Source organism: Prionailurus bengalensis, chromosome E3 (genome assembly GCF_016509475.1).
Source record: "Prionailurus bengalensis isolate Pbe53 chromosome E3, Fcat_Pben_1.1_paternal_pri, whole genome shotgun sequence".
Taxonomy (NCBI): Eukaryota; Metazoa; Chordata; class Mammalia; order Carnivora; family Felidae; genus Prionailurus; species Prionailurus bengalensis.
The window spans coordinates 34,519,601-34,546,284 of NC_057357.1; the positions used below are offsets into that span (position 1 = coordinate 34,519,601).

The 26,684-nt window shown below is 52.1% G+C and overlaps 1 protein-coding gene across 1 annotated transcript in view; it reads right to left on the bottom strand.

Moving 5' to 3' along the window:
* The window catches only part of ABAT (4-aminobutyrate aminotransferase), a 91,256-nt gene extending 65,144 nt beyond the window's left edge, over nt 1–26,112 (bottom strand). Inside the window, exon 1 of the mRNA XM_043560558.1 lies at nt 25,961–26,112. The gene's annotated coding sequence lies outside the window, so the exon portion shown is untranslated. The remainder of the gene's footprint in view (nt 1–25,960) is intronic.
* Nucleotides 26,113–26,684: the final 572 nt, after the last annotated feature.

Genomic DNA, 26,684 nt, shown 5'->3' on the forward strand with positions numbered 1-26,684 from the left:
CCAGTTCCTGCTCAGGCCTTGAAAGGCTCCCGTGCCTCCTTCTCTCCAGCTCCGTAAGGGGCTGACGGTACCTCCCAAGGTCGTTCTGAAGGTCAAATGTGGCGACGGAGGTGAAAACAGCATGCCAACGTAATCTCGCTGGACAAGACAGACCAGGGTCAACTCAGCACCCCCTGAATACTAAACATCCCCAGCACCTGTTACAAAAGCTATGACCTTTGTTTCCATCTGATCATCTTTCTTGTGTGCCGAGGGCGGAGCTAAGCACTTCACGTACATGATTTCATTGAAGCCTCAAAACAATTCTTTGTGGTAGGGATGTCTGCTCCCACTTTGCGGATGAGAAAACTGAGGCGCACTGAGGGTAAGGGACTTCCCTAGTAGCATACAGAGCATGGTGCTACCCAGATAAGCCCCTAAATCTTTCTGGCTGGAAAGTCTATGCTTTTCCCACTTCTTAATCCTTCCTCTTTCTTAAATCATGCCTCTAGACCAGTGCTGTCGAAAAGAAAGATAAATGAGAGTCTTAGAAACAATTTGAAATTTTCTAGTGGCCACATTACAAAAAAACGGGCAACAGATGAAACTAATATGAGCTGTATGTTCTATTTAACCTGATATATCCAAAATATCATCATTCCAGCAGATGATATGAAAACTAACTAATGAAATTTTAGTATTTCCTTTTTGGTCATCTTACCTCTTTGAAATCCCATGTGTACTTTATGAGTTGTTATTTATGATATGAGGGGTTTTTTTCATTTTCTTTTCTTTTTTAAAATTTAAATCCAAGTCAGTTAACATTTAGTGTAATAATGATTTCAGGAATAGAATTTCCTGATTCGCCACTTACACAGAACACCCTGTGCTCATCCCAACAAGTGCCCTCCTTAATGCGCCTTGCCCATTGAACTCGTCCTTCCCCCTAACACCCCACCAGCAACCCTGTTTGTTCTCTGTATTTAAGAGTCTCTTATGGTTGGCTCCAAAGCTTTTTTTTTAAGTTTATTTATTTTGAGAGAGACAGAAAGAGAGTGGAGGAGGGGCAGAGAGGAAGAGAGAGAATCCACACTAACAGCACAGAGCCTGACACGAGGCTCGATCCCATGAACTGTGAGATCATGACCTGAGCTGAAATCAAGAGTCAGATGCTCAACCAAATGAGCCAGCCAGGCGCCCCTGAAGCCCCATGTGTATTTTATGCTCACAGCACATGTCCGTGCAGACTAACCACCTTGCAGGTGCTCAGAAGCCATGTGTGGCTTACTGGAGAACGCAGCTTGGCTTACAGATACCTGGAATGAGTCCAAACCTTAGTGACATTGGCCGCCATTTAGTAAGGACCTGCTGTATGCTTGAGCCTGTTCTACCTACTTCCTTCACATATGTTAAGTTCACTTATTCTCACGACTCTGAGAAGCAGTACTCTTACGAGCTATTGGGGGGGAACATGAAGCTAAGGTAGTTTGGGGAACACACCCAAGATCGTAGAGCTGATTAGCTAGCCAAGGCGCTGGCGATGGAACCAAAGTCCATCCAGAAACCTGGCCCCTCGCGTAGCCGCCGACAGATGCCGAATATCCTATTACAACATGTCAGTCACACGGGTCTGTGAAAATTAAACTCCAGAGAAGACGATTTGACTTGTGGCACTTAATTTTAAACAACCTGATTAATCAATACATGAGATCATGTAAGCATTAGCTAAAAAGTATACAGCTCACTCTGAACTTTGCACCAGCGTGGGACCTTAAGAATTGATAACAAACCAGACAACGAATGCCCCCACCAGAGGGCCTTCTTTGGTCCCAATGGGATGTGAATTCGAGGGACCAGTCAAGTCCGGCCACTACCCACTTAGAGCAGCTCCCTGTCAGACACAGTGGTGGCTTTGCTCCTTCACGGGCTGATGTGTGGGATGGCCAGCCGGCCCTTGCTTGCCCCTCCCGTTCAGGCCAAATCTGACCTCACCTGTGACATACAAGAATTGGCTGTCTCGCTCGGGAGGGACACGGTGGTGGCGACTTTGCGGCTGGTCCTGGGATGATCCTGGCCAAACGCCAAGAGATACACGCCCTGGAGCTGCCAGCATCCCTGACTCCTGGCTCAGTCCAGCCTGCTTTTTGGTCCACAGCGTGGCTGCTGCTGCAGAAATGCAGGCTCCGCTCTTGCCCCTTTGCCAACTGGCATAAAAGCCTACCACACTTTAGTGTTGACTTCTTGAACTTGACCAGAACAACCTCGTCATCAGCTGGAGGATGAAACCAGACAAGGGAGAAGAAAGGGAACCCAGATCTGCCTCTGAAGTAGGTCTCTGATTCATCTGTTTCTCTCCCTCATTTTCACTGCCTCCTTCAGGCCACCAAGGTCATCTACTGCTGGGACAGTCCCCTTCCTGCTCCCACGTTCTTGGCTTAGCACTTCAAAGCTCAGCGTGGGTTACCAGGCTTTCAAAAGGTCTCTGAGACATTGCCCAAGCAATCCCTGCCTCTGATTCCTAGAAAGCACAAAGCTCTGCGGCCTCAGGACCTTTGCATGGGCTATTCTTGCTGCCTAGACTGCTTCCTTCACTCCTGCTTGGTCAACTTCCGCGCATGCCTCAGACCTCAAACATCCTATGCTAATTCCTCAGAGAAGCTGCTTTATTAACCTCATGGAAATAAAAGCATCCACTGTAATTTCTCAGAGTGGTCTGTGTTATGGTTTCTTCCCACTTGACCACAGTTTCCACGTGTATATTTGTGCATCATTTGAATGCACACCTTCCATGCCATTCCCCACTCCCCAGGGATGTGGTGCATCCCCAGCAGACATTACAGGGCCTGGCATGTAAGACGGCCACGGTCAGTGTCTGCTGAATGGATTCTTACTATCCCTGTCTTACAGATAAGAGACCCGAGGACTTGGAAGAAAAGAAACTTCCCCACAACTATTTTTTTTAAGTTACTGATATCCTACTGTGTGCAAAGTCCTAACTCAAAGGGTCTAGAGGCTCTACCAAGAAATGTGGGCAAATGGCTGGTATACAGTTACGCTCAAGAAACAGCACTGTTCCCCACAGGAACTATGAGGCCTCTCTTAACTGCTCTATGAAATGAAGGGCGTGCGTTAGGGATGGAGTAAATGTCCTTTCTTGGAAATTATGCCCAGAAGGAAAAACCAACGGACCAACCCGGGGTTATGCTAATGCCTTTCTGATCTCCGGTTCTGAGCATCAGAATACCACCCCTGGCTCTCCAAACAGACCTTGCTCCAGGAGCATCTGGGGCTAGCCTTTTTGGAAAAGGATGTAGCCACAAAGAATCAAGAGATAAGAAATATTTTAACCCCAAATAATTCCACCTCCAGAAATTTAGCTAATGCAAATAATCCTGAATAAAGGACCTCAGAGAGGGCCACAGGAGTGTAATTTACAAGAGCGAACAACTGGAAACAATGTCAATAAACCTATAGTAGAAGATCCCTCAAGTAAGTTGTGATAGGATCGCTTAATTATTTACCGAAAACTGTGTGAAAAGGCAGGGAAATGATTCTCGAAGCCACGCAACGAGAGAGAAGACCATGAAGGTTCACGGGCAGTCTGGCTATAATCTTGTTAAGGCGCGAAAACAAAACCAAAAACCAACACATGGGGAAGCGAGGCTGAAAGAAAGACGTCTATTTTCTGTTCAGTACTTTTATCTCTGGGGTGGCAGTCGACTTTTTTGTATTTTCTGGATCATCGCAATGACCTGTTACTATTGGTTCATTCACATGTTTGGAGGAGAGGCTTCCTCCAATAATACGCACAGAGAAAGTATATCAGGGGTGGGTACAGCCTCAGTCGGCAGCCGAATGCGTCTAGACATTTAATTATAGGAAAACAACTGCTGAATAATTTGACATGGCGTTAATACAGAGAACCAGAGGCACTCGAAAATTGATCCGCGTTCAGTTTGGTTTCCGAAGGTGTGGAAAGAGGAGATGAGCTTCCACATGGGCTGTAAAAAAGTACATTAGTGTTCTGGCACTGAACCAGGTCAAACTGGGTTCCAATCCCCAGGTGGAAATGCTCAGCAGGAGAAAGTGGGTCAACACGGGGGCAGGGAGTTTAGTCCACACAGAGCGGGACTCATCCGTTCACCCCCAGACAGTCAGCTCCAGCTTGGAGTCTGGGGTCTGGGGTCCGCTGAAGGCCTCAGGAGAGGACGCTCTCCGCCCTGTGATTCAGACTCAAGGATGGGGGTCTACAGGCTCTGGCCGGCTGCCTGATTTTGCGAAATAAACGTCTTCTGGAACACGCGCTCATTTGTGGCTGCTGTGGCTGCCTTTAAGGGCTACGCGGGCAGCAGAGCAGAGACCGCAGGGCCACAGGCCGATGGCATTTACCATCTGGCCCTTTGCAGACAGGCCGCTGACCTGCGATCCAGGCACCTGCCGCCTCAAAGCCACAGATCCGTCCCATTTTCCTGGTAAACGGGTGGTCCGCCTCGCTCCCTTCTGTGAAGAGTTCGGTTTTTCGAGGGGGCACGTGCACCCTGCCGCTTTCCCGCAGCAGACACTGTCTCCTTTTTCTGCCAACACGTCAGCAACGCCAGAGGAGCGTGTTTCTCCAGACGTGGCACCTGCAGTCTGCCCAACTTTGCTGTATTTGCCAATACTTGTAAGACCCTTTCCCTTGAAATGATCTTGCATTTGAACAGAAAAAAATTTAAGTGATTTTGCATCACCATTCTGTCCGGAAAGCAGGATATCACTTGCCATGGACATCAGGGCCCCGTAGAAATTATGCGACAGCAAGAGAGCTGTGCCGGTCCACGGCACCGGGACTCAGGCATCCGCACGAGGCTCCAGGCTGCCCCATCCTTCCGGATGCCCCCGCTCCTGAATCCCCTCTATCCCATCAGAAATCCTGCTGGCTTCACCTGGAAACGGATCCAGAATCTGCCCAGTTCTCCCAACTCCCACTCATGCCCAAGCGCCCAGGGCGCCCCCCGTGGCCTCCCAACTGGAAGCCAGACACAGAAGGACAGGGTATGGTCTACTTATATGAAATATCTTCACCAGGCAAAATCCCAGAGACGGCAAGCAGATTTAAGGTTACTAGACCTTCCTAGAGCCGGAGGTCTAGCTTTTACTGGTTGCAGAATTTCTGTTTGGAGAGGTGAAAAGGTTTGGGAACCAGGTGGTGGTGAGGGTTGCCCAGCACTGTGTGTATAATTCATGATGCTGAATCGTACACTGGAAGATGACAGATTTTGTTATGTATATCTGATCACGATTTAAAAACACTGATAATGTCATAGAGCCAAACCCAAGCTAAATGTCATATAGCTTTTGAAGGGGTGAACTGTTGGGTTTGAGCCCCGCGTCAGGCTCTGGGCTGATGGCTCAGAGCCTGGAGCCTGTTTCCGATTCTGTGTCTCCCTCTCTCTCTGCCCCCTCCCCCATTCATACTCTGTCTCTCTCTGTCCCAAAAATAAATAAACGTTGAAAAAAAAAAAAAGAAGAAGAAGGGGTGAACTGTAACGTATGTGAATTGTTTTGCCATCAAGCTGTATCGTGGTGGGAGTGATGTGGTGCCAGTCCAGGCATGGCCTCTGCCTGCCTCCACGGGATGACACATGTCCTGTGAGACATTCGAGCCGTGAGAAGGCCAAGTCATGAGGAGAGAGAGGTCAGGCACACCGTGGTGGCAGGCCTGGGGGTGAATAAGCCACCTTGGATGTCCAGCCCAGTTGAGCCTTCAGATGATGCCAGCCCCAGGTGCACCCGGCCCAGCAGTGCATGAGAGACTCCCCACCCACAGGCCAAAAGGGCCAGGTGAGGCCAGCCAACCCTCACAAGTGCGGGAGATGAGGGTCACTCGTTGTCTGAAGCCGCTAAATTTTAGAGGCTCGCACTGTGGGAGCCATCCGGTGGAGGGAGAGCTCGCGGGGCACCGCCTGCCACAGCAAGGAGAGTAAGCAAGCTTTGCATCAAATGTTGTCTCTTCCGGTCACGGCCCTTTCGCTCTGGCAGGTCACTGAAAGTCGGCTTCCTTAAAACAAAGGTCATACCTGCTTTACCAGGCGGTTCTCAGGACAGACGCTATAGCCGGGGATGTCGTCCCACTTTGTCCCCCTCTCTGGCTGACCCCGCTGGCTGGCCCAGTCCCCCTCCCCCTGCTCTCCCCTCTCAGCAAACTATGATGCGGCATGTTTTAGGGGCCATGGGCTGAGAGGGGGCAAAGCTACTGCTGGAGACCTGTGAGCTCAGCAGCAATCTGTCCTCCCTCTGGCAGCAGGAGCACACCCCTTTGGAGGGAGCACAGCCCTGCTGACTTGACTTTGGAGCTCTGGCTTCCAGCACCTGGAGAGAGTAAACTCCTGCTGTTTAAAGCCACTTCGTCGGTGGTACTTTGCTTATCAGTGCTGAGAAACGAGGGTGTTATCTCAAAGAATGTTTCCAACAGTCAGGGAGGCCCCCTTCTCATCACCTCTGATCTACAAACTGTCGTGTCCTCCACCTTAACACGCACACACAAGGGGAGCAGGGCCCGAGCTCATACATGTACCACACGGGCTGGGGTCTGAACTCAGGCACTGACTCCTGCCCTCGTGGCCTGACTCCACTCCAGACGTTCACTCCACTCCAGGACGTCCTCCCTTCCGCCTCTACCTGAATCATAGCCAGCTGTGCCCCAAGGAGCCTCCTAAACGGTCTCCCTGCTTCCACTGTGGCCCCCGTGTGTAATCCACTTTCCTGGGGGCCTGCTGGAGGGACTAAGCTCAAAGTCTCCCCAAACCTGCACCACGCACCTGCTGTGCCCCCTAGTCCCCCATCTCTGAATGGCTGGCACCTCCTTCGGCTCAGATATCACCTCCCTCAGAGAGGCCTTCCTTGATCCCCACTACCACACATCACCGAATGTTATTTTCATCGTGGCCACTCACTCTTCTCTCATTTGTTCATGGATGCGGCTGTCTTCCTGCCCGGAACTCAAGCGCCTCACCTCTCTTGTTCACCTCAATTTCATAGTGAGTGTGCAATATAAATTATGTGCTGAATGTTGCCGAGTTCTTGGGATGTGCACCCGTCTGGGGATGGTAACAGCAGGCTGACTTCGTACGAGGGAAACCTAATGTCAACAAATGATCATTCAATCCAGGCAGCTTCCCTCTGGGAAAGCAGACGGTCTTGTTAACACAGAGAGGCCTGTCCGATATCAGTGCTCTTGTGTCTACCTCCCAGGGCAGCTGGCTGCTGGGAGCACTACTCCCCCACCTCTCCTGCCACAGTCCCACCAGCTGGTCAGCGTCTGCACACAAGACGGGCTGGCCCGGACCCCAGGGACACAGTCAGATTTCCGACTCCCCAGATTCTGGAGAGCTCATGGGCAGAGGGCAGCCTTCCTCCCCAGGATTCCCCCTGCAAGCTCATACTGGCCCTCTGCTGAGTCTTGGGCAGCGGGGAACAAGTGAGAGGACCCTGAATGACAGAGGTAACAAGGTCCGGAGGTCGTGGGCATGAGCTGCGCAGTGAGACTCAGATTCGAGTCCCAGTACTGTCTGTGCTAGGGTGGCCGTCTTGGGTCACTTATAAAACAAGAGAGAAATAAGCGGAATGGGCAGATGTCGGGTCCATAACTAACAAAGCTTCTTATATTGGAACGGGTTCCGCTACAGAAGCTGGACATCCTTTCTAGGCTGCAGGAGAGGGGCTTCGAGCATCAGGGAAGGGGCTTGGTGAGAGTGGATGGGCTCAGAGGTCTCCCCCCCACCCTCGCCTCCACCAGGTTGCAGGTTCTGAGATTCTGTGCCTGTTTGATTGCCTGCTCTCCTGGGGCCACGGCTGTGCTCCGAGGAACAGCAGGTAACTGGACGTCCCCAGGGCAAACTCCCGCACAAATAGCTGCTGGGCCTGAGCTCACAGCAAGTGCTATTCATTTGAGACACAGCATCCCTCCCTCTCAAGCCAGACTCATTCCCATTGCACAGATGGGGAAACTGAGGCTCAGAGAAGTTTAGGTGAAACTCACCCCTACCCTTGTAGCAAATAAGTGGCAGCCGGGATTTGAACCTGCGTCTGTCTGGCTGCCTGGCTTTTCTGCAGAATCGCGAGCACGGTGCTATGGGGTGATTCTACAGCGGCGGCGAAGTGCCATCTCTACAATCACTTGGCTCCTGCAGGAAATGGAAATGACGGCAAGGCGCCGGCCTCTTACCGCAGCCAGTAGGAACCAACCATCTGCTTCTCATTCGGTCTTTTAACAGAAATCTCTGAGGAGCGCCCCCCGCCCCCGCCACGGTGCCAGCTTAAGTGGGGAGATGTACACTCAGCAACTTTCTCTTGAAACCTGTGGCACCGACATGCCACTCTTATTGGTGAAGGCCGTCCCCCAGCAAAGCTTGAGGACACTCAGAACAAAGAGGTCTGGTCACAGGGTGGATGCCAGTGGCCCCAGTCCCAGCGGCTCGGGCTCAGCTCAGGCACGGACAGAACATAGCCTGCGAGGCCCTGTGCTCCTGTGAAATGCATCTGGAACGGGGAGGTGGTTGGGGAAGAGCAGCACGTGGGTGAAGAAGGGAGCACGGAGCTGTGTCCCCAAACTGGAACTCAGGGGGGATGTGGCGGCCTGACTCGTTTTTCTCTTCCTTCTCTGCCTGGGAGCTCCTGCCTGGACGTGATGCAAGGTCAGATCCCTAAGTCACTCCGGGGGTGCCTCAGCCTCCGAAGTGCACCTGTCACAGCCACTTCCAACTGCCCATTCCGCCAGAACACAAGCCCCTCTTTTATCAAAGTGGAGGCAGCGACTGGGAATCTCAAATTTAAAACCTTTAAGAGCTAGATAATTAGCTCTTAAAAAATGGGTCCCATCTCTTGAGGGTCCTTGACAACCAAAATCTCATGTGGGTTCTAATATCATGCCCATTCTCCAGAGGAGGAAACTGAGGCTCAGAGTCACGTGACTTCCCAACACACATGGGTAGAAGGCACCTGCTGAGTCACTCCAGATCCTAGGGTCTAAAACTGCATCAGTGTGTGGATACGGGTGCCTGGGAGCGAAACTCTGTGAATAAAGCAAATGAATTCAATTCAAAGAAATAATGGCAATGATAATGCAGGAGTCCACCGAGCAATTACTCTGTGTCAGGCACTCTTCCGAGGGTCTCTGTGTACTACCTCATTTAATCCCCACAGCGACCACTGAGGAAGATATGATGTTATTACCCCATCTTATAGTGGAGGCACAGACAGGTTAATCAGGGTTTCACTGCTGGGAAGCAGCCGGCCTAGGATTCGAACCTGTGGACAGGTTACTGCTCTCAGGTAACCAGGCACCTGCAGGGTTGCCCAACCTCACCATCCACAGCCTCTAGCTCTGAAGATCCCAGACCCAAGCCCTGAGTCACCCTGAGATGCTGTCACCTTTCGGTTTTAACTATCCCCCTCGTGGGGGCGGAAATCATTGTTGTTTAAAGACGTACAAGGTGGGGCGCCTGGGTGGCGCAGTCGGTTAAGCGTCCGACTTCAGCCAGGTCACGATCTCGCGGTCCGGGAGTTCGAGCCCCGCGTCGGGCTCTGGGCTGATGGCTCAGAGCCTGGAGCCTCTTTCCGATTCTGTGTCTCCCTCTCTCTCTGCCCCTCCCCCGTTCATGCTCTGTCTCTCTCTGTCCCCAAAATAAATAAACGTTGAAAAAAAAAATTAAAAAAAAAAAAAGACGTACAAGGTGGGGACACGTAAAACAGAAGAAATCTGAGTATGCTCAGTGGATGGCGTCAATATCGATTTTCTGGCAAGACGCGACCACTGGGAAACTGGGTGAAGGGCACACGGCATCTCTCTATTACTTCTTACAACTTCGTGTGAATGTACAATGATCTCAAAACAAAAAGCTTATTGGGGGAAATAAAAACAAACAGGAAAGATGAAACAAAAGAAATCCCTCTGAGCAAATTTGGGTCCTAAATACACACGGAACCCTGTCAGGAACTTCTGCAAAAACGTTAATCCAGATAATGTATTCGTGTATTCATTCAACCAACACTGGCCTCATGTTCACTTTATGCCAGATCCTGGGACGATGCTGGGGACACAGAAGGGACATGGAAGGCCTGTATCCTCATGGGATTCATGGTCTAGTGCTGGAGACAGAGGAATGGAGAATTACAGCAGAGAGGGGTAAACCCCTGTGAGAAGGGGAGCCCGGGGATGACGAATGAATGACGGGGACCTGTCCCAAACCAGAGGCGGCTGCCCCTCTGGGCCAGACTGTCCTTGAACGTTTGATCACTTCAGATGGAAATTTCAAAATTTCAACTGTGTAGGATCTTGGGCTAGTGACTTAGGCGCTCTGTGCCTCAGTTTCCTCATTTGCAAGATATGGATGAGACCAGGACCTACCCTGGGGGTTAGATAACAATACGTGTAAAGCACTAGGAACGGAGGTTAGTCAAGGCGTTATGTGCGCCCTTTATTTGCCTGTGAAAAGCAGAGCCCTGAGCTGCCTCCGGACCAGTGACGTAGCTACCCGACGGCGAGGGCTGTGCGCCTCCTGCACGGACGCCCCTGAGCCCTGCACATGGCTCTGCTCACTCACGTTGGGGGCAGGATGCAGAGAGAGGTCCCTGTGGCCGAGCTGAGCCTCGGCAGGACTTTGTGGCACTGGAGGGGGAACATGCCTCATTTTATAACCTTCTCCAGGTTAAAGATTACCAGCCCCTGGGGAAAATTCAGTTACAGCCCAGGATCTCCTACGACAGAACTTTCGCTCCTTTCAAGGCCTGCACCAGGTGAATCTCTCCCTAACCGTAGCGGGAAAGTGTTTTTCCCGTTGGGCAGAGCAGCACGACCCCTACACACAGGGCACGGAGAGGCTGGTGAGCTTGCTCATTCCCTCCAGACAGGCGTTCACACAACACCCCTGCACGAACACCGCGAGGACCTCTGGCCCGCCGTGCTGAGCAGCCCGGCCTGAGTTGATGAGCATTCCTCGTCCCCAGAAGGAGGGTAGGAATGCGATGTGGCAGGAACTCAGGGTTTCAGGTCCCTGTGGGGGATTTTTCATTTTTCTCAACTCATCCACAACACAGGGGCGAGTCTGTACCGTTGGAAGCTCTCTGGAATGCAGGACCCGGAAGGGTGAGTTAAAATCTACGCTGAGCTATACATCACGGGCTCCGCTGCCCTCTCCTTACTGTCGTCATCTAAAGCATTTTACCGACTCCCAAGGCAGAGTTCCCCCAACCCAGTGGGAGAAAGACCCAGAAACCCCGTGAGAAGCAATCGCCGGGGACAAGGTGCTAGGGAGAGATGAGCTCCCCAACAGAAACGCCCTCAGATGACTCTAGAAAAGGTATGGAAAAGGCGTGCCCCTTAAGCAGGGTCTCTCAACCTCAGCAGCCTCGATTTTGGGGGCCAGATCATTGTTTGCTGCGTGCGGTGGGGGCTGTCCTGTCCACTGCAGGACGGTTAGCAACATCCTGATTTCTACTCTCTGGGTGCCAATGTTTCCGTCCCCTGCCCCAGCTGTGACAAGCCAACGTGTCTCCAGACCTTGCCAAATGTCCTCTGCGTGGGGGGAGGGACGGGGTACAGTTGCCCTGGTGGAGATCCCCTCTTATTTATTTATTTATTTATTTATTTATTTATTTATTTAGAGAGCAAGTGAGCACGCAAGCAGGGGAAGGGCAGAGACAGAATCCCAAGCAGGCTTCTCGCTGACGTGGGGCTCCAATTCACCAGCTTTGAGATCAAGACCTGAGCTGAGATCAGGAGCGGGACGCTCAGCTGGCTGAGCCCCACAGGCACCCTGAAGTCCCCTCCCCCTAAGGGACAAAGGCAGGTCACCCCCGCCAAGGCGATGCAATACCACGTGGGCGTGAGCCAACCAACAAAGCGCTTCTGCTGAAGCCGTTCCAGCCCCAGTTCCCACACTTGGTTTCTGGGGAGCTGGTGCAAGTTTTGTAATGGCTCTTTCTCCGCGAAATAGTCTGAAATCATGTCCCAGGGTCGTCCGAGGGCTCCCGAGAGGGTGCTTGGAGCACACTGCCTGCCCAGCACAGAGCAGATGCTCCGTAAGCAGAGTGTGCCGAATGCAGGCAGCACGGTCGGCCAGAGGCAGGGACTCAGGGCAGTCTGTATCGCCCCTGACACATCCCACCGCACAGGGGAAAGCCAATCTGTATCCGCAATCTACACCATCTTCTCTGGGCTCTGAAACCTTCCCGAAGCTCCCGGCTTCCTTATTCTCTTGCCAACAAATTCCTGCCTTGGAAACACACAAGGAACACAACAGATGCCTGGATTCATGAAAACAACATCAATCTTGTCGGCTCTGTCTGGATCTGCCGTCCCAAAACAGGGCCGGGCCCGTTTAATGAGATTTTGAGTGCTGGTGTATTCAGATCTCCTCCACACCTCCCGGTTCTGCAAAAACCCAGCAGACGTACCTCGTGATTAAAAGCCTCTCAATTACTCGACTTAGTGCAGAAAGAACCAGAACCCCACACTGGCGACCAAATTAAAACATCGGTATCAAGAGCAGGACCAGGGGCCTTAGGCCTAGGAACCCATCAGTGCAGCCCAGGCAAGGAGCCTGACCTAGAACAGTGTGGCACTTACTCAGGTGAGTTTCCTCATCAGTCTGACCCACTCCTTATTCTGAAAAGAAACATAAAGTACCACTCGGGTTTAAGAAGTTAAATTTGGGGGCATCTGGGTTGCTCAGTCGGTTGAGCGTCTGACTTCGACTCAGGTCATGATCTTGAAGTTCACGAGTTTGAGCCCCATATGGGGCTCTCTGCTCTCAGATTCTCTGTCCCATTCTCTCTGAACCTGCTTCAGATTCTCTGAACCTGCTTCAGATTCTCTGTCCCATTCTCTCTGTCCCTCCCTGCTTGTGCTCTCTCTTTCTCTCTCTCTCAAAAATAAACATTCAGAGGCGCCTGGGTGGCGCAGTCGGTTAAGCGTCCGACTTCAGCCAGGTCACGATCTCGCGGTCCGTGAGTTCGAGCCCCGTGTCAGACTCTGGGCTGATGGCTCAGAGCCTGGAGCCCGTTTCCGATTCTGTGTCTCCCTCTCTCTCTGCCCCTCCCCCGTTCATGCTCTGTCTCTCTCTGTCCCCAAAATAAATAAACGTTGAAAAAAAAAAATTAAAAAAAAAAAAATAAAAATAAACATTCAAAAAAAGAGAAATTAAATTGACAGAGAGCTGGAAACAGTCATGTTTGTCCCTTGGATGCTGTGTGGTCTTAGGCAAGTGACTTAAGCTCTCTGGTTTCCGTTTTCTCATCTGTGGAGTGAGGATAACAGCGCCCGCCAGGGTGATGAGCAGAGATGATGATGAGGAGCAAGAGAAGGGAAGAATTCCGGCCCACGGCACCAGGCGCACCCAGAAGGGCCCAGCAGGCAGGACGCGGCTGCCAGGCTGCGGGCAGAAGGGCTCCAGACCTGACACCGTGCTGGAGGAACCCAGGCAGACCCGCGTGGGAGGGCTGGGCTTGCACGGCTAGCAAAACCGAGACGCTCGGTGCCAGGGGCTGTCGCTCTGGAGGTTCCTGCACTACTTCCTCCTGTAAAGAAGCCACCCCAGGGGTGCTGAAAGGGCTCCTGGAACTGCTCTTAATCTGGAGGATTCAAGGAGACTCTTGTTATTTGCTCAGGGTAATTGTTGTTGGTGCGTAAAACCCAGCCCTTGAACACAGTTCAAAGGCCTGGAGGCCTGGCCCTGCTCACTGTTCTAATCTCCATGCATATCACCTTCCCCTCCCTCTGAGTCCTGCCAACTGGATCCAGTGTCTGTCCTATGCAGGCTTCTGCCTCAGAGCCTTTGCAGATGCTGTTCCCACTACCTCCAAATGCTTTTCCTTTGCTTCTGATTCCTTAATTCCTATTCCACTCATGATGCACCTCCTCCAGGAAGCCTTCCCTGACCCTGTCTCACCACATCAAATCCCCCTCTTCACACACTCTTGGACCCACAGGCCTCCCTCTCCCTTTTGTGGCACCCCCACATTTACATGGCACCTCTGTTTGTACAATTATTTGGCTCATGTTTGACTGCTTACAAGACCGCAACACTCTTTAAGCTGTGCTTAAAACCACATCCCTTGGGGCACCTCGGTGGTTCAGTCGGTTGAGCATCCAACTTCGGCTCAAGTTATGATCTCACGGTTTGCGAGTTCGAGCCCCACATCAGGCTCACCGCTGTGATCACAAATCTGCTTCAGATCCTCTGTCTCCACTTCTCTCTGCTCCTCTCCGGCTTGTTCTCTCTCTCTCTCCCTCTCTCCCTCTCAAAATTAAACATTAAAAAAAACAACAACAGCAATAACCCTAACATCACACTGTCTGGCACCACACTGGGCTCTCCATCCATTTTTGATAAATTGTTGGAAGTGTTGACTGGTAAGTCTCTTCGGGGGGCGACCTGGCACATTCTATCATATTCTAAAGCTACTGTAGTTAAGACAACGTGGGGTAAAGACAAACATACCAATGCAACAGAACAGAGAATACAAGAACAGACCTATGCTAATATGGAACACTTGGTTTCTGACAAAGTGGCAGTGATATTGGGCTGGTTACATTATCCCCATGGGAAGAAAAATGTGTTGTGATCCTCCCTAACGCAATATATAAAAATCAACCCCGGGTGGTAGGAGACATAGATCGGAAAGCTTTTCGGAGATAAGAGGGGAGTAACCATGGATGACCTTGAGTTTCTCCAATAGGACACAAAAAGCATTAACCATAAAGGAATGTGAGCCACATAAAAATTAAAAATTCCTATTGCCAAAAGTCACCACTGAAAATGAAAATCACACCACAGGGTAGGAGGTATCTGCAAAACCTATAACTGCCAAAGGGACAATTTTACCAAGCATGACAAAAACTCCTACAAAGCAATCAAAAAAATTGACAACTCAAAAGAAAAATGGACAAGAGATATGAACAGGCTAACTTTAGAAAAGAGCAAATCCAAATGACCAAGAAACACATAAAAGAGATGATAAAATTCAGTTAGTAAGCAGGGAAATTTAAAAAAATTAACATTCATTTATTTTTGGGAGAGAGAGACAGACAGACAGACAGACAGACAAAGTGCAAGTGACAGAGAGGCAGAAACAGGGAGACACAGAATCGGAAGCAGACTCCAAGCTCTGAGATGTCAGCACAGAGCCTGATGTGGGGCTTGAACTCATGAACTGCGAGATCATGACCGGAGCCCAAGTCGGATGCTTAACCGACTGAGCCACCCAGGTGCCCCAGTAAGTAGGGAAAATTTAAAAACCACTATGTACACCCTGGACTACTGGCCAAGAAAGGAAACAAATGGACGATGCTACAAGGTGCAGCATGGACAGACTGCGTATGTCATGGCCTGCAAAAGAAGCTAGACACAACGGAGCACGACGGAAAAAACCAGACAAAACTAATCTGCCACAAAGGACGTATCCTCAGGTGGGACAAGTGCAACTATGGAAGAGCAAGGAAGGGTGGGAAGGACTGGAAGGGGCACCGCAGGGGTAGGATCACGATTGAGAAGGGCACGAAGAACCTGCTGTTTCTTGCTGACCTGGTTCTTGGTCATATGACTGCCAATTTCGTGAAAAGACTGAGCTGTTCTTTTTTGTTCAGGGTTGGCTTCTGTACACAAAATACTTTCCAAAGTATTTGGGAAAACAACAACAACAACAACAACACCACACACACACACACACACACACACACACACACACACACACCTTTTGATGTAGCAATTCCACTCCTAGGAATTTATCCTATGGAAATATTCGCACATGTGTGAAATGACTATGATGTATTAAGAATAAAGAACAAAGCACAAAACGGTGACCCTGTGTAAAGTATGGAGCTGCCTCTAGGGAGAGGAAGGGGCCCAAGAGATGTGGATGAGGGAAATTTACTTTTCTCTGTAAACCGAGGTGTATCGCTTGAGTATTTTACCACATGCTACTTTGCTGATTCAGAAAAGAAATTAATTATCACTTAAAAACAGAATAAGCACATACAGGGGTGTCTGGGTGGCTTAGCCAGTTAAGCATCTAACTTCGGCTCAGGTCATGATCTCATGGTGTGTGGGTTCAAGCCCCGTGTCAGGCTCTGCACTGACAGTGAGGAGCCTGCTTGGGATTCTCTCTCCCTCTCTCTCTGCCCCACTCAAATATGCATGCGCGTGCACGCTCTCTCTCTCTCTCTCTCAAAATAAATAAATAAATGAAGTTAAAAAGAAAAACAGAACAAGCACATACAGACTGGGCAGAGGAAGGCATGGGAACAGAGGGATGCGGGATTTTGGTTCTCTGAACCTTGGAGGTCTCCAGTGAAACATGTTTGAAGATGGGTTTTGGAGCCAGGCAGGTCTCGGGATCAAGCCCAGTTTCTGGCTCTTCCTACCTCTGACCTTGGTAAAGAGATTTTAAAACTCTCTGATTCTGCCTTCATGCACACAAGACAACCTTACCACCTGGGTTACTGAGAGCGTTAAGGGAGATTATCCAAACGGAGCCTGGTGTCTGGCAGGTAGAGAGCACTCAACCACGTTCGCCCTTATCATCCTCCCAATAACCAGCAACATGTTGCCCCAAGATGTATTGCTGCTGCCTTTTTACAGATGAGGAAACTGAGGTCCAGACATCACAATCTCTAGCACCCTGAGCAAGCCGGCACGACACAGCTGCTTTCTGAGTGTGTGACTTTTCCCTGGACCCCATAGGAGCAACCAAGAAACCGACCTCAACCCACGCTCTTACAGCAGGCCAGCGAGGGGGTGCACGTGGCCGAAAGGGATCAGTCACCACAAACAGTCCGAGTTGTCTGTGGGCAGTGGCTGCTGAAGGAAGTGCTTTGGACTTTCTCTGCCCACCATAGGTCTTATTCAGCGTTTCTGACTTTTCAGTTCTGCTTTCTCATTTGCCACACAGCAGCTGGTCCCCCCCAAACTGCCGGTCAAGGGATAAGACATTGTTTTTTAAAAAAATTTTAAGGTTTGTTTATTTTTGAGAGAGAGAGAGAGAGAGAGAGAGAGAGCGCACACAAGTCGGGGAGGGGCAGAGGGAGAGGGAGACACAGAATCTGAAGCAGGCTCCAGGCTCTGAGCCGTCAGCACAGAGCCTGATACAGGGTTTGAACTCACAAACCGCAAGATCATGACCTGGACTGAGGTCGGACACGTAACTGACTGAGCCACCCAGGCGCCCCAAGTGATAAGACATTATGATTACCCTCGACTGATAAGTAGCAGAGGTCAGAGAGCGTGGGGAGGGGAAGGGAGGGGAGGGGGAGGATGGGGCGGGGCTTGGGATCAGGAGGGCACAGCCAGTGGCATCCACATGGCTCAGAGTCAGGGCTTGGGGCCTCGGAGTCTGTAAGCCTGGGTTTCTCCGCACACACGCTGCTGTTACTCTGAGGGCCAGGTTGAGCCTGCCATCTTCTCTGGGCCTGCATTGCCCACCTCAGCAATCGGACCGGCCTTTCCTCCAGGGTTGTTGCACGCAATGACACGAGCAACTACACAGAAAACCCTTAGAATAACCCTAGCAGCCACTGCTTTCTCGGCAAATACGAGCTGCCTGCTATTTATGGGTGACGGGCTGTCATTAGGTGGGCAGAGACTAAGCTGAAACTCTGTTTCAGGGTCCTCCGAATGTTTCCTCTTGTCCCTCTGGCTTCTCATGACTCTGACAGCCCAGCTCTGAATCCCTCCTGGACCCCGTCCCCGGGTCAGGAGGCCCATGTCCTTGTGTGTGTGGCTCTTCTGTGAGTCCTGCCTTTGGCCCCAGGGAGGACTGCACACTTAGGCCTGGGGAAGGATGCCAGGCGTGCAAACCCGCATGCAGGCAGTAATTTGCACAAGTGCTCCTTCGTGTGCTCATTTCCAGCCTGTCCCCAGAAGGGCGCTCAGCCTGCAAAGCCAGCAGAGAGCTATTTACAGCTCTGGCCAAGGAGACAGGAGGCAGGCTCTGTTCCCACCCAGGAACGGCCCTGCCACGGTGGCTTGCTCTTTTGGCTGCTTGTAAGAGGCTGTTGGGTCAACCTTGCCCCAGAGGAGCTTTGAGGTCCTAAAAGCTTTTGCTTGAAGGCCAGCGATCTGCCCCAGGGGTTGTCTGGTTCCCTCAGGGAGCTCGTGCTTAAAGGCAAATGGGAGAAGGTGTCCCTGGGTTCCCCCAGGAGAGCTGCCAATGGGTTCTAAACATCTAGGCGCAGGAGGCTTGTCAAAACCATGGACAGCTCTAGCCACTCAACTACCACTCTTGGACAACTGGCCCAGGCCCACTGGCCCACTTTTGTTTTATTAGAACATAGACTCCCCATTCGCTACATTGTCTATGGCTGCTGGACTGTAACTATATGGGTGCAAAGGCTCAAGTAATGACTATCTGCCCCTTTACAAAAGAAATTTGCCAAGCCTTATTCTAGGCGATGTCCCCATCATCTCATCTTTTAACAGGTTTCTCTGTTAAAAGCCACCTATAGTTGGGGACTGCTCTCCACTCAGCTTCCGGAAGGATCTTTCTCCAGTGCTAATCAAATCAGGTCACATCCTTGCTTAACATCCTTCCGTGGTTCCCTACTGGTCTCTGGTCAAGTCCACTTATTATCATGGGTCACCTGGATGTCCATGATCTCTCTGGCCCTCCAACAGCTTTGCCTCTCCTCACTCACCCATGCTGTGCTCTACCAAAGACCTCCCCCCATCCTCTGAACACAGGTTTTACAGGGGAAAAAACTGTCCCTCAGTGGAGTATTAGGCATTATCTGTGTACAGGACAAACTTTCAGGTTATCTGATTTCTAGCCTTGTTCACTCTCTTTGAGCTATTTTCCCCAAAGCTTTGTAAGATGCAGGAAATGGATACACAAGCAAATTCTGTCTTGTCCAATCATTTCCCCCCTCCATTTGCAGTTCATTTCAATATTCCTTTCCTCCACATACATAGTTGTGCTTTAGTCGACTTTGCCTTCGGGCCAGTTCTAACATCTGCTGGTTCCCTCACTGAACGAGCTTAAAACCATCTTGAACAAGTGTTCCTTTTTGCATCTGCACGGGACTCATGGTTTTACTCCCCCCCCCCTTTTTTCCCCTGAAGATTTCAACAGTTTCCCACAAAGTCTCTGAGCTTCTGTTCACGTTATCTCTGTCAAGAACACCTTGCCTGCCCTTTCTTCCTGAAATTTCTTCCCCAGCATCCCCAGGGTTTCTCTGAGTTCCAGCCTCTATGTGCCCCCAGCCTTCCCCGGGGACACATCTCGCTGAATGGCAATCGTTCTGGGTCTGTCTCCCCACAGCCAGCCTAGAGGATCCTCCGGTGTGAGCAGCTGGATCTCTATCTCTCCCTCGTCACACGCACACACACGCCTAGTAATGCACAGGACACGTGAGAGTTGTACAATAAATGGACATGTTAATGAATGAATGAACGTCAGACTGCCCACTTAGACAGAAGCCACTGAGGGTGACACCTTGTTCTCTTTGCTGAATACCATATACACGATGCCGGGGTCTGGCATCTGCTAAGCACCCAATTAATACTTGTTGGATAAATGAAAGAATACACTTACATTCTGGTTCTTGGCCTACTTTTTCAGCAATCTCCCATTTCTCCACTTTGGAACAGCAAAGCCAGCAGCTTCAGGCCAGTGCCCTCCCACCCCGTGATTCCGCGTCTCACCACCGTTGACACTAAGCCTCTCCGGGTGCTCCTCCCCAGTTTCCATTCTGCTTCACCGTAGTCACGACCCTAAGCAAGGTACCGCCCCTCTGGGCCTCTGTCTTCCCCTGCACGAAGCCATCAGTTCAGACATTCCAGGCGATAAAGTGGGTAAGGCAAAGATAGGACCGACCAATAATGCCTGAATGATGTTCCGGCCCAGATACCATTTACCTTGGAACAGATGCTGCCGGAGTAACTCATCAGCAAAGCTACGACGGGCTTAGCTTCTGAGTTGTGAGGGCGATAGAGATGTCCTAGCACAAGCTTCCCAAACTCGAATGTGACCATGAGTCCCGCCTCCCCCAACCCCCACCGACTGCCAACCTGGGATAATGTTAAAATGTAGATTTGCATTCTGTAGTCCTGTGAGGGGCCCAAGAGTCTGCATCTTCTTTCTTTCTCTCTTTCTCTCTTTCTCTCTTTCTTTCTTTCTTTCATGTTTATTTATTTTTGAGAGAGACAGAGCGTGAGCAGGGAAGGGGCAGAGAGAGAGGGAGACAGAGAATCTGAAGCAGGCTCCAGGCTCTGATCTGTCAGCACAGAGCCCAACATGGGGCTCAAACTCAGGAACCGTGAGATCATGACCTGAGTGGAAGCTGGGTGCTTAACTGACTGAACCACCCAGGAGCCCCAAGGGTCTGCATCCTACTGAGCACCCAGATGTCGTGATGCTGCTGGGCTCTGTACCTTGCTTTCAGCAGCAAGGTGCTAGGACACAATGGGTCGCAGCTTTGAAGAAATTCTCAGTGTGGCCAAGGGACAGACTTCCAGCCTGCTGACAATAGTTCAAGGCAGTAAATGTGAGCACCTAAATGGGAGACGTTGGGAGTTAAGCCTATAGACCTCTGAGGACAGACAGATTGGCAAGGTTGGGGAGTCTGGTGCAGGGATGTCAAAGAACATGGAAACTAGGCTCAGAGCATTCTGCCAGGCCCGCGATTCTACTGAATCATCAAGTCCGGTGGTGGGGCCCACCAATCTGTGTGTTAACAAACCCTCCAGGGGCTTCTTATGCTCAAGTGTGAGAACTACCATGCTAGGCAGAGAGAAAGGGGTAGAATATTCCAGTTTGAAGAACAGTGTCTTGTTTGCCCACAGGAGAATTTCGGGCACGTGTCTGGGCTTTGTAAATTGCATTCATTTATTCATCCGTCCATTCATACACTCCTCCCTCAATTTATCCAACCGAAAAGTGGTCGGGTCCATGCATCCATGCACCCATCAACCCATCCACTCACCCACCCAACATCCAGAAAGTATGTCCTGAAACGCCCACCATGAACCCTCTTAGGCACAAGAGATATGACTGAAATTGCAGATACACAGATCTCTCTTAGGCTCTAAACCAGTGATTCTCAACCAGGGAGAACAAGTTTGCCCCCATAGGACATTTGGCAAAATCTGGACACATTTTTGGTTGTCACACAGGGGCGGAGGCACTACTGGCATCTGGTGGGGTAGGGGCCAGGGATGATGCCAGGCATCCTGCCATGCACAGAACAGCCCCCACAGCACAGTTAATAGTGTTGAGGTTGAGGGGCGCCTGGGTGGCGCAGTCGGTTGGGCGTCCGACTTCAGCCAGGTCACGATCTCGCGATCCGTGAGTTCGAGCCCCGCGTCGGGCTCTGGGCTGATGGCTCAGAGCCTGGAGCCTGTCCAATTCTGTGTCTCCCTCTCTCTCTGCCCCTCCCCCATTCATGCTCTGTCTCTCTCTGTCCAAAAAATAAATAAATGTTGAAAAAAAAATTAAAAAAAAAATAGTGTTGAGGTTGAGAAGCTTTTCTCTAGACCGTGAGCCCCTTGTGGGCAGTAACTGTATTGTAGTCCCCTGGGTATCCCAAGGTCACAAGACAGTGCCCAACCCACAGGAGCTGAGCAGATGTTTCCATGCAAGAGGAAAACGCGCAACACAAAAATACACTCATGTCTATAAAGAGCTCTGAAAACTCAACAACAAAAAGACAACCCGATTCAAAAATGAGCAAGGGGCTTGAATAGACATTTCTCCATAGAAAATCTACAAAGAGCCAACAAGCAGCTCATGAGTCACTAGAGAAATGCAAATCAAAACCACCATGAGGTATTGCTTCACATATGCTAGAACGGCGGTAACAGTGATAATAACAACAATAACGATAATAATAATAATGAATATAGTTGGAACACAACCAGCGTTGGTACGGATGTGGAAGTACGGGGCCCCTTGCACACCTACTGGCGTGAATGGAAAATGGCGTCTCTTGGAAATTCCTCAAAAGGTCAAAAGAGGAATTACCACGTGGCTGATCACATAACCGAGGAGTTCACTTGCAGGCTGATGAGCCCAAAGAACTGAAACCAAAACTTGTACATACGTATTCTTAGAAGCAGAAAAGGCCAAAGATGGGGAAATGAAATGCTGAGGGGGTCTAGTGGTCACGGAGTGAGGCCATCATGCTGGTAGAAGCCCAGTCCAGCTGCACTCATCCAACCCCCCGGGCCCACTGGGAGTTTTAGAAGGAGCTCCCTCAAGGCCCAGGCAGAGATTCGGCCTGGGGCCTGGGGCCTGGGGCCTGGGGCCTGGGGCCTGGGGCCTGGGGTGGGGAGGCCTCAGCTTCCTGTCTCCAGAACTCTGAGTTTCAGCAGCTGGAACTGCTGGTGTGAATGCTTTCCCCAGAGAAAGGGACGGGTCCAGGCAGAAATGTGCCTGACGCTGGGGCCGGGGGCTAGGCTTCTCCAGCGGCGGGGTTGAGGCAAAGGGCCCCAGCCTAGGCTTCAGGACTGGGCCTGAGTCCCAAGCCCGTATTTCCTGGCTGAGTGACCTAGAGCAAGTCTGTCAACCTCTGTGTGCTGTGCGTTGCTCATTTTTACTCTTGTGTCCATCTACCTGTGTGCACGAGTGAACATTTCTAGAAGAAGGAGAGCTGGGCCAAAGGGCATGCAGTTTGAGTTCTGGAAGAGATGGCCAGATGACCTTCCAAAGAAGGCTCCAGAACCAGGTTATTTCGGAAACTCTTGCTGGAATCAACATTTCTTTGACCTCTAGCAGGGAAGGGAGTAATGCCCTTAGACAAGCCATGTAACCTCCCTCGGTGAGGCTTGGTTTCGCTCATCTGTAAGATGGGAGGCCCAGAGAAATGCACAGGAGGCGCTCTGGAGGTAGCAAAGGGCTTTTAAAAAAATTTTTTTAATGCTTATTTCTTTTTGAGAGAGAGAGACAGAGTGTGAGTGGGAAAGAGACAGAGGGAGAGGGAGACACAGAATCTGAAGCAGGCTCCAGGGCTCGAACTCGTGAACCATGAGATCATGACCTGAGCTCAAGTTGGACACTCAACCGACTGACCCCCCCCCAGGCGCCCCAGCAAAGTATTATTTAATACGAAGGATTGAGATTCTCATTAACACGGGGAGGCTCAGTGGCTGGACACCACCCCCCTCCATTGTGCAGAAAGCAGAGAAGGGAGCCTGACCGAGCAAGGAGAAGGAATGTGTTTTAAGTCAACCATCAAGGGTATGCAAGACACATGCGGTAGTGGGACGGGTGGGCGTGATTCTGCCCCCCAAGGGACAACAGGCGATGGCTGGAGACAGTTTAGGTGGCCTAACTAGAGAGGTTTCTACTGGCACCTAGTAGCTAGAGGGGCAAGAATGATGCTAAACATCCTCAGTGCACAGGACAGCCCCTGACACTGACAATTATTCCGCCCCCAGTGTCAGCACTGCTGAGGATGAGAAGGCCTGGTCTCCAGCTCTCTCTCCTCTGAGGCCTACCCGCCAACAACCTCATTCAGAAGTAAGGAAACTGAGGCTCAGAGAGGGAGTGACTTTGCCCAAGGTTCCCCCGCCAGCAGGAGGCAGGAGTCAACTCTTGGCTCCAGCTGACTTTATGGTCCGCGGTCCTAAAACACAAAGGTTTTATGACTTTGCACTTGAAATCACAATCATTGCTCCCACCCATTTGCGGTAGCAGCTACGCACATGACGAGGATTAGCTCATTTTATGTGGATATAAGATTAATGATCTCCTCAAGATCACACACCAAGGAGCAGATTTGGGTTCCAGACCCAGATAAGAGGGGTCCAGAGACAGATCTCTTGCCCCCTGTGCAGGCCAGTTCCCCTGATGCTCTGAACTTTCGCCTTGGCACCTTGGACCTGGCTCCCTGCTCTAAACGGGAGCATGACAGCCAACCCTTTAGCTGGAGGTGGCGGGGGTGGGGGGAGGGGAGGGAGAAGCCCCCACCTCAAGACCCTCCCATGTGCAGGGACCCAGTCGCTGTTGCCCCGCTGGGTGGTTCTGGAGAGGCTGCTGCTGCCCGTTCCAGCTTCTGCCCCATCCGGTGGCTCAGGAAACGCAGCCATGCTCTGAGCGGGGACAGGAGACTGCTGTAGGGTGGGCTCAGTGCCATGATCACATGGGGTGAGCGGTGAAGTGCAGACCCCCAGGAAGAGATTCTACAAGGTGGCCTGTGGGGTGGGGGGGGCAGGGCTGAGTTCCAGCTCTGCTCCTTCCCACCTCCGTGACATTCTCAGAGCCCCTGTGCCTCCTCTGACAAGCCGAGGGGCCAGTGCCAGCAGGCCCAGTTGTAAACGTGAGGCCTGGAGCCTGTGTCCTGGACCCCAGCACCCCACGATCCCTGGAAAGACTGTCACCAGATTTGCCACCCACTGGCCGGATGACCTTGAGCAAGTGTCTTCCCCTCTTTGTGCCTCTGTTTGCTCAACTGTCAAATGAGGGAGCAGATCTTTAACCAAGAAGCCCTTTGGGGCTTTGGCACTCCAGACTTGCCTCCCCCCGGGGCTGACCTCTTTGGGCCTCCCGGACACACATTTCTCCATACCCCGTATCCTGCGTGCGGGTGTAAAGAGTAAGGCAAAGCTCCTCGCCTTTCTCCTTCCTGTCCTCCACCCTGGCCTGCCAGATAAGAGCTGGTTCCGGCCCCCCTCAAGTCACCAACACCCTGACCCTTGGCCCAACAATGGCAACATTGTCTCCGGATGGTTCCGGCAGCATCTGCCTCCTTTGGCCGAGTGCCCAGGGAGTTCCACTGAGCAGTGCCCACTGGAGCTGGAGGGAAGGGGAGCCCCAGGGGGCAAGCTGGGCCCCCCTCTTTGCATCTGACACTCCCTTCTCCAGGGAGCCTGGACTGCCTCAGGGGAGAGTATCCTGAACACTAGCGGTGGTCCTGTTGCCTTTAGGGGCCATCTCTGCTGTCAGAGTTCAGAGGGTACTAGAATGGCCCCTAGGCTCAGGATCCTGACTTTAAGGGCTTCATTCTTACTCAACATCCTCTGGTCCTATCTGTGCCCCGGGGGGGTGGGGGTGGGAGAGGGGAGGTGGGATGGAAACAGGTGGAGCAGTGAGGTGTGGGGGTACAGTCGGGGAAGGACTGGGTTCCGGAGGGGCAGGGAGAGTGGGTGGAGGGTGTTCATGAGCGGGGAGTGCTTGGAAGGGTTAGAGGGAGGTGGAGTCAGGTGGGCGACTTGGTCCAGATGGGTGGCCAGCTCCTTGTCCTGTTTCTGAGTATGAAAGGCCCTCACCTTGCATCTGTTGGAGGAAGAGGGTACCTCCCCCAAATGCTTTTACTGTGGTGGTGTCTGAGGCAACCATGTCTCCATCATGGGTGGGAAGGGGGTCATGGGCGGGGTGGGGGAGGGGGAGGGAATCCTCCACATCCGAAGGCAAATCTCAGAGTCCAGTTTGGGAAGTGGGGTACACAGGGCGGTCCCTGTTGGGTGTGAGGGGCTTCATGTGAGACATACTGAGTCTCTGCCCTCATATTTCCTGGTCTTAAGGAGGGGCTTATTTCCCAGGACATCTGGGGGGGCTTTCGTTTTCCACGGAGGGAGGGTCCTGTTATCTACGTGCTGAGAAGACCCCCACCATTCAGAAGCGAGGGTGGAACAAGAGATCCAAACTTAGTTTCCGAGGGAGGCGGAAGGTGCATCCATCTCCGAAGAGATGAGAGGGGCCCTAGATACGCGTGGAGGCTGGACCCCACTTTGGGGGGGGGGGTGCATATTCCATTGCAAGGGGTAAACCGAGCAGGGGAATCCTACCTCTGGAGCCTGGGGCCCGGAGGAAGAGCCCTTTTCTTTTGGGAATTGGAAGCTATTTTCCTCTCTGGGAGGTGAAAGACCCTCTCCTTTTACGGGGAGGGGACCCGCGTCTCGAGAGCATGAGGGCCCCGTTTCTGGGAGAAGACGCCCCGTTTTTGCTCCCTGGGGGCAAGGCCATCTCGGTGGACGGGCCCGCCCCACGCTACCCGGCGCCTGGCCCTTACCTCCAGGCCCGGGCTCCGGTCTGCGGACTCCTGTGTGCCGGGCGCCGACTTGAGGCTCCTGCGCTCTGAGCTCCGGGTGCGTCCGGTCTCTGCCCCACTTCCCCCAGCGACTCGCGGGGTTTCCTGGCTCCGCCGAGCCGCGCTGGCCAATCAGCGCTGCCGGCCCCGGCCCTCGTTCGCGCCGCAGCCAATGAGCGCGCCCGCCACGGGCCACCGCCCCCGGGGGGAGGGGGAAGGCAGGGCGGGGGCAGAGTCCGGCCTCCGGGGGCGGGGGAGCCGGGGGCCTGGAGGAGGGACCTCGAGGGCCGGGGAGCGAGGGTTGGGGCTGTGGAGGAGGAGGCTGAGGAACCCCACCAGGCCGGAGGGGAGCCTAGCGAATGCGGGGTGGAGGACGGCTCCATAGGTTGATTTAACCTAGACCTTAATTACCTCCTGTCCCCTTTCCTGGGTCCTGGGGTCTGCGGGTGAGTGTAGCTGCCCCTCGCGTTCTGGCTCTGGAACCCTAGATCCAGAGTCAGAATCCGTAAGATGCCCTGCTCCTCTCCGCCTCCTAGTGCGGGCGCTCAGGGCCCTCTCCATCAGCCCTTGGAGCTGCCCCTTAACACCTCACTTAACACCTCCTGGCCCACCAGCTCTGCAAGACAGATGGCTTGTGCATGCTGGAGGCAACGCTAAGAGCGCTGGACTAGAAGTCCATGGTTCTGTCTGCGTGATCTAGGTCGGG